Source organism: Pseudophryne corroboree, chromosome 5, assembly GCF_028390025.1.
Source record: "Pseudophryne corroboree isolate aPseCor3 chromosome 5, aPseCor3.hap2, whole genome shotgun sequence".
NCBI lineage: Eukaryota > Metazoa > Chordata > Amphibia > Anura > Myobatrachidae > Pseudophryne > Pseudophryne corroboree.
Genome location: NC_086448.1, coordinates 600,920,953 through 600,939,522, shown reverse-complemented (window position 1 = coordinate 600,939,522; position 18,570 = coordinate 600,920,953). Strand labels below are relative to the sequence as shown.

The following is an 18,570-nucleotide window of genomic DNA, read 5'->3' as shown; positions in this document are numbered from 1 at the left end:
GAGTGACCTACTGTTTGTCTTGGTGGCATGCTATGGTTGGAATGTAGGCTGTAATATGGGGAGAATAAAAATACATTTTATTTATATATGTGTGGGAACTGGAAACGTTGCCAGACAGTGTATAGAATTGGCAGGTCTCAAATAATAAATGAAGCTCAGTCTTAATCTTAATGCCCATCTGTAGTTTAGCTCCTCTGTAGCAGCTGGAGCTGAGAGTGAAGCTCTGCTGGGCATAGAGCACTGAATAAAAGCTGGGGTCATTAGGGAGAAATTAAGAGGGGGCATTTAAGGAGAAGTGGCTAGTTGGCCACTGACTTCTCATGTTCCACCTGTTGTCTGTACAGGAGGAAGTGCCGAGGGGGTGTAAACCATGCAGATACTGTCCATACAGAGGGGCATTTACCAGTAGGCAACCAAGGCGGCTGCTTAGAACCCTGTAGGTTACAGGGGGGCTGGGCGATAAGGCTGTATGGTGGGCATTTCCTGTGGACCGCTACCGCCAATGAAAATGTCCGACCAATGGGCTGGCTGAATACTCATGGCGGGCTGCCAGTGATAAGATAGCAATTGGGTGCCAGATCCAGCACACTCCTGTGTCTCCAGTCCTGTAATATTGTGTGTGTGACCGGTCATGACACACGTGTTTATGACATCATACGTGCAGAGAGAGGAGACGAGACGCGCACAGAGAAAAACATGAGCTCTTCCAGTGTACTTTCTCTATCGTCCTAGTGGATGCTGGGGTTCCTGAAAGGACCATGGGGAATAGCGGCTCCGCAGGAGACAGGGCACAAAAAGTAAAGCTTTAGGATCAGGTGGTGTGCACTGGCTCCTCCCCCTATGACCCTCCTCCAAGCCTCAGTTAGATTTTTGTGCCCGGCCGAGAAGGGTGCAATCTAGGTGGCTCTCCTAAAGAGCTGCTTAGAAAAGTTTAGCTTAGGTTTTTTATTTTACAGTGAGTCCTGCTGGCAACAGGATCACTGCAACGAGGGACTTAGGGGAGAAGAAGTGAACTCACCTGCGTGCAGGATGGATTGGCTTCTTTGGCTACTGGACATTAGCTCCAGAGGGACGATCACAGGTACAGCCTGGATGGTCACCGGAGCCTCGCCGCCGGCCCCCTTGCAGATGCTGAAACAAGAAGAAGGTCCAGAATCGGCGGCATGAAGACTCCTCAGTCTTCTTAAGGTAGCGCACAGCACTGCAGCTGTGCGCCATTTCCTCTCAGCACACTTCACACGGCAGTCACTGAGGGTGCAGGGCGCTGGAAGGGGGGCGCCCTGGGAGGCAATGAAAACCTATTTTTGGCTAAAAATACCTCACATATAACCTCCGGGGGCTATATGGAGATATTTAACCCCTGCCAGAATCCGTTAAGAGCGGGAGACGAGGCCGCCGAAAAAGGGGCGGGGCCTATCTCCTCAGCACACAGCGCCATTTTCCCTCACAGAAAGGCTGGAGGGAAGGCTCCCAGGCTCTCCCCTGCACTGCACTACAGAAACAGGGTTAAAACAGAGAGGGGGGGCACTAATTTGGCGTTAGAAATATATAAAAAAGATGCTATAAGGGAAAACACTTATATAAGGTTGTCCCTATATAATTATAGCGTTTTTGGTGTGTGCTGGCAAACTCTCCCTCTGTCTCTCCAAAGGGCTAGTAGGTCCTGTCCTCTATCAGAGCATTCCCTGTGTGTGTGCTGTGTGTCGGTACGTGTGTGTCGACATGTATGAGGACGATGTTGGTGAGGAGGCGGAGCAATTGCCTGTAATGGTGATGTCACTCTCTAGGGAGTCGACACCGGAATGGATGGCTTATTTAGGGAATTACGTGATAATGTCAACACGCGGCAAGGTCGGTTGACGACATGAGACGGCCGACAAACAATTAGTACCGGTCCAGACGTCTCAAAAACACCGTCAGGGGTTTTAAAACGCCCGTTTACTTTAGTCGGTCGACACAGACACAGACAGGGACACTGAATCCAGTGTCGACGGTGAATAAACAAACGTATTCCTTATTAGGGCCACACGTTAAGGGCAATGAAGGAGGTGTTACATATTTCTGATACTACAAGTACCACAAAAGAGGGTATTATGTGGGATGTGAAAAAACTACCGTAGTTTTTCCTGAATCAGATAAATTAAATGAAGTGTGTGATGATGCGTGGGTTCCCCCCGATAGAAAATATGGGCGGTATACCCTTTCCCGCCAGAAGTTAGGGCGCGTTGGGAAACACCCCTTAGGGTGGATAAGGCGCTCACACACTTATCAGAACAAGTGGCGGTACCGTCTATAGATAGGGCCGTCCTCAAGGAGCCAGCTGACAGGAGGCTGGAAAATATCATAAAAAGTATATACACACATACTGGTGTTATACTGCGACCAGCGATCGCCTCAGCCTGGATGTGCAGAGCTGGGGTGGCTTGGTTGGATTCCCTGACTAAAAATATTGATACCCTTGACAGGGACAGTATTTTATTGACTATAGAGCATTTAAAGGATGCATTTCTATATATGCGAGATGCACAGAGGGATATTTGCACTCTGGCATCAAGAGTAAGTGCGATGTCCATATCTGCCAGAAGATGTTTATGGACACGACAGTGGTCAGGTGATGCAGATTCCAAACGGCACAAAGGTGTATTGCCGTATAAAGGAAGAGGAGTTATTTGGGGTCGGTCCATCGGACCTGGTGGCCACGGCAACTGCTGGAAAATCCACCGTTTTTTACCCTAAGTCACATCTCTGCAGAAAAAGACACCGTCTTTTCAGCTTCAGTCCTTTCGTCCCTATAAGAGTCATATCTGCCCAGGGATAGAGGAAAGGGAAGAAGACTGCAGCAGGCAGCCCATTCCCAGGAACAGAAGCGTTCCACCGCTTCTGACAAGCTCTCAGCATGACGCTGAGACCGTACAGGACCCCTGGATCCTACAAGTAGTATCCCAGGGGTACAGATTGGAATGTCGAGACATTTCCCCTGCGCAGGCTCCTGAAGTCTGCTTTACCAAGGTCTCCCTCCGACAAGGAGGCAGTATGGGAAACAATTCACGAGCTGTATTCCCAGCAGGTGATAATTAAATTACCCCTCCTACAACAAAAAAAGGGGTATTATTCCACACTATATTGTGGTACTGAAGCCAGAAGGCTAGGTGAGACCTATTCTAAATCTAAAAAAATTTGAACACTTACAAAGGTTCAAATCAAGATGGAGTCACTCAGAGCAGTGATAACGAACCGGGAAGAAGGGGACTATATGGTGTCCCGAGACATCAGGGATGCTTACCTCCATGTCCCAAATTTGCCCTTATCACTAAGGGTACCTCAGGTTCGTGGTACAGAACTGTCACTATCAGTTTCAGACGCTGCCGTTTGGATTGTCCACGGCACCCCGGGTCTTTACCAAGGTAATGGCCGAAATGATGGTTCTTCTTCGAAGAAAAGGCGTCTTAATTATCCCTTACTTGGACGATCTCCTGATAAGGGCAAAGTCCAGGGAACAGTTGGAGGTCGGAGTAGCACTATCTCGGATACTGTTACAACAGCAGGGGTGGATTCTAAATATTCCAAAATCGCAGCTGATCCCGACAACAAGTCTCCTGTGCTTAGGGATGATTCTGGACACAGTCCAGAAAAAGGTGTTTCTCCCGGAAGAGAAAGCCAGGGAGTTATCCGAGCTAGTCAGGAACCTCCTAAAATCAGTGCATCATTGCACAAGGGCCATGGTAAAAAAATGGTGACTTCCTTCGAAGCAATTCCAGTCGGCAGATTTCATGCAAGAACTTTTCAGTGGGATCTGCTGGACAAATGGTCCGGATCGCATCTTCAGATGCATCAGCGGATAACCCTATATCCAAGGACAAGGGTGTCTCTCCTGTGGTGGTTACAGAGTGCTCATCTTCTAGAGGGCCGCAGATTCGGCATTCAGTTTTGGATGTTGGTGACCACGGAGGCCAGCCCGAGAGGCTGGGGAGCAGTCACACAAGGAAAAAATTTCCAGGGAGTGTGATCAAGTCTGGAGACTTTTCTCCACATAAATATAGCTAAGGGTAAATTTATAATGCTCTAAGCTTAGCAAGACCTCTGCTTCAAGGTCAGCCGGTATTGATCCAGTGGGATAAAACATCACGGCAGTCGCCCACGTAAATAGACAGGGCGGCACAAGAAGCAGGAGGGCAGTGGCAAAAACTGCAAGGACTTTTCGCTGGGCGGAAAATCATGTGATAGCACTGTCAGCAGTGTTTCATTCCGGGAATGGAAACTGGGAAGCAGACTTCCTCAGTAGGCACGACCTCCACCCGGCAGAGTGGGAACTTCATGGGGAAGTTTTCCACATGATTGTAAACCGTTGGGAATTACCAAAGGTGGACATGATGGCGTCCCGTCTGAACAAAAAACGGGACAGGTATTGCGCCAGGTTAAGAGACCCTCAGGCAATAGCTGTGGACGTTCTGGTAACACCGTGGGTGTACCAGTCGGTGTATGTGTTCCATCCTCTGCTTTTCATACCTAAGGTACTGAGAATTATAAGACGTAGAGGAGTAAGAACTATACTCATGGCTCCGGATTGGCCAAGAAGGACTTGGTACTCGGAACTTCAAGAGATGCTCACAGAGGACTTATGGCCTCTGCCGCTAAGAAGGGACTTGTTTTAGCAAGTACCATGTCTGTTCCAAGACTTACCGCAGCTGCGTTTGACGGCATGGCGGTGGAACGCCGGATCCTAAGGGAAAAGGCATTCAGGAAGAGGTCATTCCTACCCTGGTCAAAGCCAGAAAGGAGGTGACCGCACAACATTATCACCACATGTGGCGAAAATATGTTGCGTGGTGTGAGGCCAGGAAGGCCCCACGAAGAAATTTCAACTCGGTCGATTCCTGCATTTCCTGCAAACAGGAGTGTCTATGGGCCTCAAATTGGGGTCCATTAAGGTTCAAATTTCGGCCCTGTCGATTTTTCTTCCAGAAAGAATTGGCTTCAGTTCCTGAAGTCCAGAAGTTTGTCAAGGGAGTATTGCATATACAACCCCCTTTTGTGCCTCCAGTGGCACTGTGGGATCTCAACGTAGTTCTGGGATTCCTCAAAACACATTGGTTTAAAACCAGTCAAATCTGTGGATTTGAAGCATCTCACATGAAAAGTGAACATGCTCTTGGACCTGGCCTGGACCAGGCGAGTGTCAAATTGGTGTTTTTTTTTTCTCAAAAAAGCCCATATCTGTTTGTCCATTCGGACAGGGCAGAGCTGCGGACTCGTCCCCAGTTCTCTCCCTAAGGTGGTGTCAGTGTTTCACCTGAACCAGCTTATTGTGGTGTCTTGCGCCTACTAGGGACTTGGAGGACTCCAAGTTGCTAGATGTGGTCAGGGCCCTGAAAATATAGGTTCCAGGACGGCTGGAGTCAGGAAAACTGACTTGCTGTTATCCTGTATGCACCCAACAAACTGGGTGCTCTTGCTTCTAAGCAGACTTTTGCTAGTTGGATGTGTAATACAATTCAGCTTGCACATTCTGTGGCAGGCCTGCCACAGCCAAAATATGTAAATGCCCATTCCACAAGGAAGGTGGGCTCATCTTGGGCGGCTGTCCGAGGGGTCTCGGCTTTACAACTTTGCCGAGCGGCTATTTAGTCAGGGGCAAACACGTTTGTAAAATCCTACAAATTTGATAACCTGGCTAAGGAGGACCTGGAGTTCTCTCATTCGGTGCTGCAGAGTCATCCGCACTCTCCCGCCCGTTTGGGAGCTTTGGTATAATCCCCATGGTCCTTTCAGGAACCCCAGCATCCACTAGGACGATAGAGAAAATAAGAATTTACTTACCGATAATTCTATTTCTCGGAGTCCGTAGTGGATGCTGGGCGCCCATCCCAAGTGCGGATTATCTGCAATACTTGTACATAGTTACAAAAATCGGGTTATTATTGTTGTGAGCCATCTTTCAGAGGCTCCGCTGTTATCATACTGTTAACTGGGTTCAGATCACAGGTTGTACAGTGTGATTGGTGTGGCTGGTATGAGTCTTACCCGGGATTCATAAATCCTTCCTTATTGTGTACGCTCGTCCGGGCACAGTATCCTAACTGAGGCTTGGAGGAGGGTCATAGGGGGAGGAGCCAGTGCACACCACCTGATCCTAAAGCTTTACTTTTTGTGCCCTGTCTCCTGCGGAGCCGCTATTCCCCATGGTCCTTTCAGGAACCCCAGCATCCACTACGGACTCCGAGAAATAGAATTATCGGTAAGTAAATTCTTATTTTATTACAATATTTTTGTTAATTTTGTATAACATTCACCTATTTCAAATTCCAATCAGGAGGTGCGGTACAATGTATAACATCCGCCTGCTACAATCATGGCAGAGGGGATACACTGATGCAGAGGTGGGACTACCATTGGTGTAGCAGGTGCATTGTACCGGGCCCCTGAGAAATAAGGGACCCACTGCTGCCCAGACAGGCACTGAGTTATCGCCTGCCCCCCATCCACCTTGCAGACCATTTTGAGCAATCTCGGATGAATAGCCCAGTGCAGAGAGCATGATAGAGGGGTGTAGTATGGGATGCCGGCAGCCGGGCAACCGGCGACCAGCATACCGGCGCCGGGAGCCCAACCGCCGGCATACCGACAGCGTGGCGAGCGCAAATGAGCCCCTTGCGAGCTCACTGCGCTTGCCACGCTGCGGGCATGGTGGCGCGCTACGCAGCGCCACGCTATTTTATTCTCCCTCCAGGGGGTCGTGGACCCCCACGAGGGAGAAAGTGTCGGTATGCCGGCTGTCGGGATTCCGGCGCCGGTATACTGTGCGCTGGGATCCCGACAGTCGGCATACTGAAGACCACCCTGATAGAGGAGTACTGCTTACCAGTCACCTGTACATTTTCTTCTGATTCACTGCTGTCTGTGAATTAAAGGCAGCTCACAACTGGTGTAAGTGGCACTGTCAGAGCCTGCCTGACTGAACGCCAATCTGAGGAAAGCACAAGGGGTGGGGGCCCCTGTCACTCACAGAGCCCACTGTATTCCCGAGTTAGATTTGGGTGGGTTATTTTGTTTCTGTGCAGGGTAAATACTGGCTGCTTTATTTTACACTGCAATTTAGATTGCAGATTGAACACACCACACCCAAATCTAACTCTCTCTGCACATGTTAAATCTGCCTCCCCTGCAGTGCACATGGTTTTGCCCAACTGCTAACAAAATTCCTGCTGCGATCAACTTGGAATTACCCCCCATATGTAGTTTATGCAGAGCTTCAAATGTAGACTTCTTAAATACGAAGAAGGTGGTAGCAATTAGTACTGGTGCCATGGGCAAATGCAGGATTTATAGCAAGGGGTTTGAAAATGCTTGGTTTTAGAGACAGCCCATGAAGGGGGCATAAATAGTACTTTGCAAGCTATAGTCAGCCTCATGCAAATTGCAGTGTATAGGACACTTTAGTCCTATACATGGCCCACAGACACAGTGAGCAGTAGGGCCAGCTCAGCTGAATATGGGTCCCCTCCCCCAGATGTGGGCCCCATTCCCCACCGGTTTACAGGGCACAGGTACTGGGGGCGAGGGGTGCAAATCAGTGAAGCATGGCTACGCCCCACTAAATTAAGAGACATAATAGTATGCGTGGCACAGCAAAGTGATAATTATCCACCTCAGCAGCTGTCCCGAGCCCCTCCAACAAGCCTGGGTCCGGGTAATTACTGCCCTCTCCTGGCACACCTGTCGGCTTAAAGTATGGGCTGTAGGGGAGTCTAAAAAATTACTTTTTGTTGCAAACATGTTTAGCGCCTATAAATCACATAAGTGGTCAGAAAAAGGTTAAAACAACCCATAATAAATATACATACAAAATATCCCCGGTAAGGGGCATATGTATTAAGCCTGGAGAAGGGATAAAGAAGTGATAAAGCGGTGATAAGTGCAAGCACACCAGCCAGTCGGCTCCTAACTGTCATTTTTAAAATCTGTAATGATTGGCTGGTGCATTATCTCCTTTCACTTATCACTTCTTTATCCCTTCTCCAGGTTAATACATCTGCCCCTAAGAGACACAAGTGCAAATTGTTCTTCCTTCTGTTAAAATGCCTGTTTCTACTTTATGGCAGCTGCTCTTGGGTCTCTCTGGTCCAGAGCACTGATTGAGTGCTTAGATCCACAGACACAGCAGACTGGATAGGGGAAGCTGGTGTTACTGGATCCCCGCCCCCAATGAGGCAAATGGTTTTTAATGTGCATGTTGTACACTCTGTATCTGAGCTACTTTTACCACATGGTGCGGGTTACACTCCACAAACAATATTGGGAATGTTACAGTAATTAGTGTCAAAGTCAGAAAAATATCACGCTGCACATTGCCATATATGCACCTCATGCGTGTGCCCGCTGCACGTGCATGAGCCCTCCCGTGCGTGCGTATACTCGCGGTCGCGTGCATACGTGGGCGCGCGGTATGCGCATTTACGGTAGAGTTTGAGTGCGTCTAGCGGGCGACTCGATCGTTACATATTTTAGTCATATAATGTATTTTGTAGATTATGGTCCCTTTGATAGAATCTGAAAGTTTAGTCAATGTAGTATGTTCAGAGACAGAGAGATCCCTCTTTGTATGATACGAAGGGTCAGACAGGGGTGACACAGTGGTGTTTAGTATCCATCGGAAGAGAATATAATTAGCAATGTTCCGGTGTTGGTTTGAAGCGGATTACTCGCTCGTGCGTATAGTTATGGACATAAGAAGTTTATGGACATTTACTATATTTGCACTTTATTACCCATGCGGCGGGAAACCCAGTTTCCCTCCCACCTGAGCAGTTTGGAATAGTCACAGCCCACCTGTATGAACCAACCTATGACCTTTTGTTATAATGCGGAGACTGATTCCTGTGTCCAATGAACAATAAGAATGTAGGGACCATTGTACTGTACTGTGTGTAAGTGTATATAAAGACAAGCCGACCTGGGCCAGCTCTCTACTCTTTTCAACGGTTCTCATCACTGATAATCGGGAGCTGGATATCCAGGAAGGCGCATGCGATTGTTTCCCCTTGTGCGTAAGTTCTCTGCAACCATATTTATCTCCTATTTTGTTGTAAGCCATTCTCTCTCTCCTTCCCACTTAAATGTAATTGTGTCTTTGTTGTATTTTAATGTGTAGTAACTCGGTTAGGTATTTTTATGTTAGTTTGGTAGTGTATAACTTGTATTGTGTATTCTTTTGCAATTGAACGTTCATTCATTCCCTTAAAAGGTGTTAGACCCTTAGACCGGTATTTGAGTGTTTATTATATTGCTAAAGGGTTCTCAGAGCGTAAGAGTCGCTCATACAGCTTTTAAACTAACAAGGTTACACTGTGTTGCATTTACACCTTATCACTGCACAAAGGTTTACAATATAAGTACATTGTTTATGATACTGATACAAAGGTTTAACTCTGTGAGCGTCAGCGCCGCTCGTGATCTCTTTGTGGTCTCGAGCGTCCGCTACGCTGATAGCGTATCGTTACGGTAATCGGCAGCCTATAGCGTGCTTGCCTTTACGCATTAAGCCGTGAGCGAACGTGCCGCTCGTGCGTCTCGTCCACGGCTAAGCGTCCGCTACGCTGAGTACGTACCCTTACGGTACCACTTACTCCAATAGCGTACTGAGTCTCTTAACCTTTTAGCGTGTTTAATATAGGATATATATTAGGCTTTATCATTAGCATACATATTGAGAAACTGCCAGGTGCCCTGGTCTTACTCTGAATACTTGTCTATCGTGTGCATTGTTAATAGATTTCAGTGATACATTTTTATCTTGCATATTCGTATATGCAAATTGGGTTCTTTTCTCACATGCATACATAAGAGGTTTATTGTGCTGGTAACTTTTAAAATTATGCCCTACTGTATGGTCTTTGCAACCTTTACATGTGTCTTAAATGATAACTACCTGTAACTTATAGCCCATATGTTTAATGTAATTTGTGTATTAAGCACTTGTTCTGTAGCGTTATCTTGCATACCTCACTGGGTTTGAATGCAGAAGCATAAATAGCATTTGTGAAATGCAGGCTGAGCAGACTTAGGACTGTTTAACCACCCCTCCTGCAAGTGATTACACATAGATAGGGGCTATATTTACATAATACCGGTTTATATTTTTATTTTATTATACAGTGTATGTGCATCTCTCTCTCTCTCTCTCTCTCTCGGGGATGGCCATCTGTGGGTTATCCATCGATGGTCACAGTCGATGGTACCATTGATGGATAACCTTGATGGTGTAAAACCATCTGGAAGGGATCCATCGATGGTTTTACCCATCGATGGTCACCCCTGCATGTCTGTATAATGAAATGTGGGCCAATCAGAGCCCTGGGGCGTGGCTTTGTGGGTGTTAGGGGGTGGGGCTAAGCTCTGTGCCTTGACGCAGAGATAAAAAAAAAAAAATATATATATATATATATATATATATATATATATATATTCAGTAGCAGTGAACCATCGACGGCGGGAAACCATCCGGTTCTCCCCATCTCGATGGTAAAAGTATTTGACATTGGTGATCGACCATCGATGATTTTGAATCATCGCTGATCGATGGCCATCCCTAAAATAAATATTATTTATGTATACAGGTTGAGTATCCCATATCCACATACTCCGAAACACGGAATGTTCCAAAATACAGATTTTTTTGAGTGAGATAGTGAAACCTTTGTTTTCTGATGGCTCAATGTATGCAAACTTTGTTTAATACACAAGTTATTAAGGTGTATATGAAACATAAATGAATTGTGTGAATATAAACACACTTTTTGTTTAATGCACAAAATTATTAAAAATATTGGCTAAAATGACCTTCAGGCTGTGTGTATAAGACTTATATGAAACATAAATGCATTTTGTGCTTAGACTTGGGTCCCATCACCATGATGTCTCATTATTGTATGCAATTATTCCAAAATACGGAAAAATCCAATATCCAAAATACTTCTGGTCCCAAGCATTTTGGATAAGATATACTCAACCTGTGTGTGTGTGTATGTTTGATTATATATATATATATATATATATATATACAGAGTTGTATTGCTGGCACTCCGTCTCTGGTATGTAAAAGTGCCTCGGTGCCTCCAGTGCTATGCTATACAGCAGGGCTATGTAAGATGCAAAAAGAGTGGCACTCACAAGGACTTCTATTTCATTAAATGAATGGGCGCCACACGCCTCCGCTGGTTAACGTTTCAGTTTTATTTTTAAAACTTTCGCCAGAACAAGAAATATTACTAAATTGCTTACCTTTATACCATAAGAGACCCGTGAAGACACCCACATGGAAACAGGAAACGCTGGACGCAGGGCCGGTGACGTCACGCTCCCGCGACGTGCGCTCATGTGCGCATGTGCCGAACCCTCCGTTGCCTAGCAACATACAAAACACTATGTGAAGACAACGGTCACCATGACTACACGTTAACATGCCGCACTATCCAATTAGAAATGCTAAACAGCCTAACCATGGGCTGCCGCCTTATAATAAGCATCATAAGGAATCAAATATATTAATCTAGCATAGAAAGCTACGCTTATAAGTAGGTGAAGAAGACAAAATGTTAAATAAAACAATTCAAATTCAATTGTTCATTCAATCCTCTTGGGGCAACCGTATCCAATGAATGGATCCACCTAGCTTCTAATTGTAGAAGTCTCTTGCCTCTATCTCCACCTCTTACACTTGGGGGGACATGATCTATGAGTTTATAGCGCAAAGTGGCTAAACTGTGTCGATGAGTTTTGAAATGCCGGGCCACTGGCTGTTCAGAATCTGAGCCTTCCAAAGCATGTCTAATCGACATTCTGTGTGTCGCCATTCTTTCCCGCAAAGTACATGTGGTCTTCCCAATATACATAAGCCCACATGGACAGCGTATGAAGTATATGACGAATTTGCTGGTACAGGTCAGAATATGCTTAATGTCGATTTTTCTTGCCGGTGTGTGGATGATTGAAGGTACTATTGATTTATGGAATCATATTTATGAATATTAATATTTAATATATCATATATGGTATTTAATATATGGATATATTTCAATTAATATGCATTTATCATATATATCTGCATTAATGGTCAGGCTTACTAAGTGGCTGATAAATATATGCAGTCCTTATATATATATATATATATATATATATATATATATGACTTATGAAATTATGAAATTAAGATTCCTTAAAGAGAGTTCAAACTTGAATATTACCGCTCTTTTTATATGATTCTTTATTTACAGGCAGATCAAATCGTACAGAATAAGATATACACAGTAGTGATATATATACTAATTATTATATTAAGCTATGCTATGCTTCCTTCGTTACATAACATAAAACAACATGACATAAGTTTCACAAACAGTTTCAATTACTATCATAGTTTATACTTGCAAGTTAAAGATTGCCATCCCAAGGATCATTCCTTCTGCATGTTCTCCATGACTTCTCCTCCCGACTGACTTCCTTCCTTCTCCTTCCTTTCTTCTCCCTCCTTCTCCTCCCTCCTTCTTCCTCTAACTCCTAACTAAAAGTCTGCTGCTTTTTATCCTATATTCTACCAATTCAAAACTAGTATATCCCCACAGTTTCCAATGAAGTACATAATTATAGGTTTTGACAGATTCCAAGGTGTAATAAAACAAACATTGAACTGGGCTGTCGTGTCCTGTTCACGGAGGCATGGTGTCATAAAAGTGTGGTGTCCACACTGCCTTAAGCAAGTATAGTATTGTAAAATCTGGAATGTCTTTTCATCCAAAGTTCTGTTGTATTGACAAGTTTTCCTGGGGTCGGTTACACAATGTTTTATCAATGGATGTGATCTCTTTTCATAGTAGTTAATTTATGCTCCCTAGCTTTTAACCTTTACTGGACAATAGACAAACCAGTTTTATAATTGCGATAGGTATTGCACCTTGATTCTGATCTACTGTAAGCACACCTGTGAATTCCAATGACCAACAGAGCTCTGTCACACACCTATTATCATTTATGGCCTAATACATTTTCTCTACAATGACTCTTGATCTTACTGTAACCTCTCTGGCCTTATTTATGACTAGAGCAGAATAAACCTGTTCCCTACACTGTTTTACCATCTTGCAGTAAAACACAAATATACAGTATATCTATATAAACACATACACAAACCTAATCTCTTAAATCAGCTAAACATTACCTCATACATTCAAACTTATTTCATATCTATTCCTTACTATATATATCCAGTATACTGTCCACTATGGTAACATCGCCTATTTATAATGAATTATATTTTGATTCAGACAACATCTTATGGCCTAATATTATACTAAGTGCGGACAATTACCTATAAGGCAACAGTCGCCCCCTTGTGGCCATGAGAAATTATTTTGATTGGACACACATTAAACTAGCGTAATTGCTTCCAAATACATTTCAAAATTTCTTCAAAACATAACTTTTGTTGTAACCATAATATATACCATAAGTGTAATAATAATAACCATTATGATTTTTAAAAATCTCTAAAAATTCTTAGCTTACCTAACCTTATTCTACTTTTTAACTAAAGCAGACCAAGACTGAGGTTTTTATTCAGTATTCATGAGGAAAACTAATTTCTACAGACATTTGGAATACCATAGCCCAATTGTAGACCTTTTTTCTGTATCTGGATCAGTACATTTGGACATTTTTGCTGTTCTTGGCTGTAGCAATTTACTGGGATAAGACTGTCATCTGCGTGGTTTGCTTGCAATTGGAGACGCCTTGCGTCTGCATTATGGAGGCAGTTGAAGTAGAATTCTTCATAGCAGCTGCTCCTTTGCTTGCCATTTCGCTGTTTGACGCAGAGGGCTGTGTATTTTGCGTACTATGATCTTGAGTTTGCAACTCAGTACTTGTGATGACCCTCGGTAATGGTCTTTATACAGTATTTAGCAGTTCTGTTTCCTTTGCGTTTATCCAATACCGCAGTTGTGACCAGTGTCCATATTGCTTTGCACAAAACAGGTTGTGATTTTGAATAGAACAGTCATATATGAACCAGTCTTTCTTTCTTTCTTTGCTTGTTAATAGTAGGTCTTAATTGTCTTCGGGCAATAGTACCACAAATGGCTGCGAGTAGTACACCTACTCTGTTTACTGTATTTCCTCACTGAATAAATTACCATGCAGTCTTAAGTCTCCTTATTCTACCTTGAACCTATTTATACATCTCAATCTTAAATAAACTTATACCAGTTTAACCCATATAAAGGCGTTTTCTATCCTACCTATATTTTGACTAATAATTATTTAAAATGCTTTTGATGTGTATATAGTAACATCCTATCAATACAATAAATGAATATAATTTTGCTTCAAACAGATATTAAATATCATTTAGGAATGGCTTTAAATATATCTAATTCCATCCAATATTATTTTATATGCAGCCATGTGCATATACAGTTGACCCTGTTACGCTACAAATAATTCCCTTTGACTTGTTACAGTCTTTATTAAGAGAATTATTCATCCCACTTAATAATCTTGTCCCAATTTGTTATAACGCGGTATACCATCCTGTATTAGATATTTAATTACTTTTGAAGCTTTTACGAAGGAAGCATAGGTAGTATCTACTGTGTAATATATAAAAAAAACATAAAATATTTACAAGGTATATAATACAATGATATAAAATATATATCAGACAAATGTTTACATATATGTGATTAAGGTATATGAAGGGATGAGACAGTTCTGTATAATCACAGTGATGAGATGTGCTGTACACTGTTTTGGGAGTGTACATGTAGTTTGAAAGACAAGTAATGATTACTTGTGATGAAAAGGTTAATGAAAACATTCCCCTTTCTTGTGAAACTGGAAAACTCCTTGAGGATTTGTCCATATATCAGTCTTTAGGGATGCTATGTAGATTTTGCTGGATAGCAGCGATGAAAGGGTTAATGAAGACCTTTTCCCTTGTAAATTGGAGTCTTTTTGGAGTCTTGCACCATTCTGTATACAGGTTGCCAGGATTACTATGAATCAAACAAAAATACATACAATGAATATCACAGATATTTATACAGTGATTTAACATAGCTTGCTATGCATTCTGTCCTATCTGCTGCATGTTATCAGGTACAGAATTTACAAATGTGTCTTTAAAGATTGAAGAACAAACAAACAATTGTTTCTGGCCTGTGCCAATCTTTCCTGTCACATTGTGTGTCAATGACAGCACAATTGTCGCTGCAGATATGATGCTGGTTTAATTTGGAAACTGTGGCTGTTGGAACATCAAAGCAAACAATGGCTACATTGGATCTAACAAGTAAAGGAATGATACTACCGTATTCACTTGTGACCATACTCCCTTGTGATGCAGCCTGGGCCCAGACTGTCTCCAACCATAGCGTTTGCTGCTTGGCATGGCTCCTTAGTCTGGAAGAATCTTGGAGCTTCTGAAAAAACCTACTTTTGTGGGGAGAGAAACTTGTTAGACTTTGCCAAATATGTATTGCAGGTCCCAGGGCTTTCTGTCTTTCCACACCTGTAATAAAATGGTTATGGCACCAGGGCATAAAAACATTTTCATCCTGGTGATCCTTTTTGTCATTGTTAATTGGTGTGTGGTTTGCAGAATGACACTCTGCATGTGGTCTCTCTGAGAGCATGCAAACATTTGCACCATCACTAGATGTCTCTGAGTGTTGTGTGGGGGTTACAAAAGTTTGGGAACCTTGTTTGTAAACATGCATTCCTGAATTAATTTCATGGATTTCCCCTTTAAACATGTTTCCAGGTGAATACATTTCAAGGTTTGCAACTCTGGTTGCCATGGGAGTTTTCACCATGGGGAACTTCTCCACCCCTGTGTGCACTGTACTGCTGCTATCAGTGTTTAAATCTGCTGACAATTCACCTTTGCCTAAGGGCATAACAAATTCTTCATTTACATTGGGAACTCTGAGAGTGTATTCAGCAGAATACTCATAATCTGAATTACACTGATCTTCCCCCTTACTAGACACAGTATAGGGGACATCTCCTATTGCTGCTACCTCCTTTACATTAATGTGCTGTCTGATGATAGACACATCCTGCACATTGCTACTTTCTTCATTTACCAAAGAGGCTGTTCTGCTGGTGGTCTGTGTGACCATAGCAGACTCTGTGTGCTGCACATGGACAATGCTGTCCTGAGTCTCACCTACATCTACAATATTCTCCCTTGTACTTTCTTTTATCCCCTCCTGAGAGGTCATGACAGTTTGCTTACAATCTGCCAGGCTTTTTGCTTCTGCCCCAAACTTTTTCTGTTTATTTTTCTGTTTAAGGGACTTAAATAATGAATGCATTTTTGCATTAATGGTCAGGCACGCCTTACGAAGACGAGAACCTGATTCTTCTTTACATTTCTGTTTGGCTTCTAAAGCCGCAGTTCTGCGCATTTTTCTTAATGCTACAGAAAACTTTTGCATTTTTAACATTGCAATCATTTACAATGCTAAATTTTTATATTCCTTGTTTTTGTACTGACTGTATCCTCTCCTTAAGATTGACCGGTGTCTTAAGGTTAAACTCTAATACCTGGTACATTTATACATTTATTTGGAAATACTCATTTCCACTGTGCACATTTTCTATTCTAGGCCTTTAAATTCTTTATTCTCATTTGTAACCTATTCCACTGTGATCTTGTACTTTGCCAGCAGGCTTATAGCCATTGGTGCTGCTTCCTAATAGATATTATGTTAGTTAAAATAACGTATATTGCACTAACACATTTATCCTAGGTTATACAGAATACAAAATTGACATTACACAATGGTAATAGATTTTCATAGATACATCCCCACCGTGATTCTGCAGATTTGGTAGCCAGCTTATAGCATTTGCTACTCCTCATAAATATTATAAATCAGATAATCAGATTCAGTAATAACAAGTCCAATTCGTGGTCGCCAATATTGATTTATGGAATCATATTTATGAATATTAATATTTAATATATCATATATGGTATTTAATATATGGATATATTTCAATTAATATGCATTTATCATATATATCTGCATTAATGGTCAGGCTTACTAAGTGGCTGATAAATATATGCAGTCCTTATATATATATATATATATATATATATATATATATATATGACTTATGAAATTAAGATTCCTTAAAGAGAGTTCAAACTTGAATATTACCGCTCTTTTTATATGATTCTTTATTTACAGGCAGATCAAATCGTACAGAATAAGATATACACAGTAGTGATATATATACTAATTATTATATTAAGCTATGCTATGCTTCCTTCGTTACATAACATAAAACAACATGACATAAGTTTCACAAACAGTTTCAATTACTATCATAGTTTATACTTGCAAGTTAAAGATTGCCATCCCAAGGATCATTCCTTCTGCATGTTCTCCATGACTTCTCCTCCCGACTGACTTCCTTCCTTCTCCTTCTCCTTCTCCTTCCTTTCTTCTCCCTCCTTCTCCTCCCTCCTTCTTCCTCTAACTCCTAACTAAAAGTCTGCTGCTTTTTATCCTATATTCTACCAATTCAAAACTAGTATATCCCCACAGTTTCCAATGAAGTACATAATTATAGGTTTTGACAGATTCCAAGGTGTAATAAAACAAACATTGAACTGGGCTGTCGTGTCCTGTTCACGGAGGCATGGTGTCATAAAAGTGTGGTGTCCACACTGCCTTAAGCAAGTATAGTATTGTAAAATCTGGAATGTCTTTTCATCCAAAGTTCTGTTGTATTGACAAGTTTTCCTGGGGTCGGTTACACAATGTTTTATCAATGGATGTGATCTCTTTTCATAGTAGTTAATTTATGCTCCCTAGCTTTTAACCTTTACTGGACAATAGACAAACCAGTTTTATAATTGCGATAGGTATTGCACCTTGATTCTGATCTACTGTAAGCACACCTATGAATTCCAATGACCAACAGAGCTCTGTCACACACCTATTATCATTTATGGCCTAATACATTTTCTCTACAATGACTCTTGATCTTACTTTAACCTCTCTGGCCTTATTTATGACTAGAGCAGAATAAACCTGTTCCCTACACTGTTTTACCATCTTGCAGTAAAACACAAATATACAGTATATCTATATAAACACATACACAAACCTAATCTCTTAAATCAGCTAAACATTACCTCATACATTCAAACTTATTTCATATCTATTCCTTACTATATATATCCAGTATACTGTCCACTATGGTAACATCGCCTATTTATAATGAATTATATTTTGATTCAGACAACATCTTATGGCCTAATATTATACTAAGTGCGGACAATTACCTATAAGGCAACAGTACTTCCAGATTCCAAATAGCTGCAGGTTGTGCAGCCTGTGCATTTATAGCAGCCTGGCTTGCGTGAGAGAAAATTCATTTTTGGTGTTGATTGGAGGTTTGAAATATCATTAATAACCAGAAGATCTTTAAGATTCTTTCTTCTGGAATAACGAGGCATAATTTTGTAATCTTTGAATCCCTTTAACTCAGGATCTAGAGTTA

The 18,570-nt window shown here is 42.2% G+C and overlaps 1 protein-coding gene across 4 annotated transcripts in view; it reads left to right on the top strand.

Annotated features, from left to right (window-relative positions):
* The window catches only part of LDLRAD4 (low density lipoprotein receptor class A domain containing 4), a 969,790-nt gene that overhangs the window by 45,272 nt on the left and 905,948 nt on the right, over nucleotides 1-18,570 (top strand). The window lies entirely within an intron of this gene.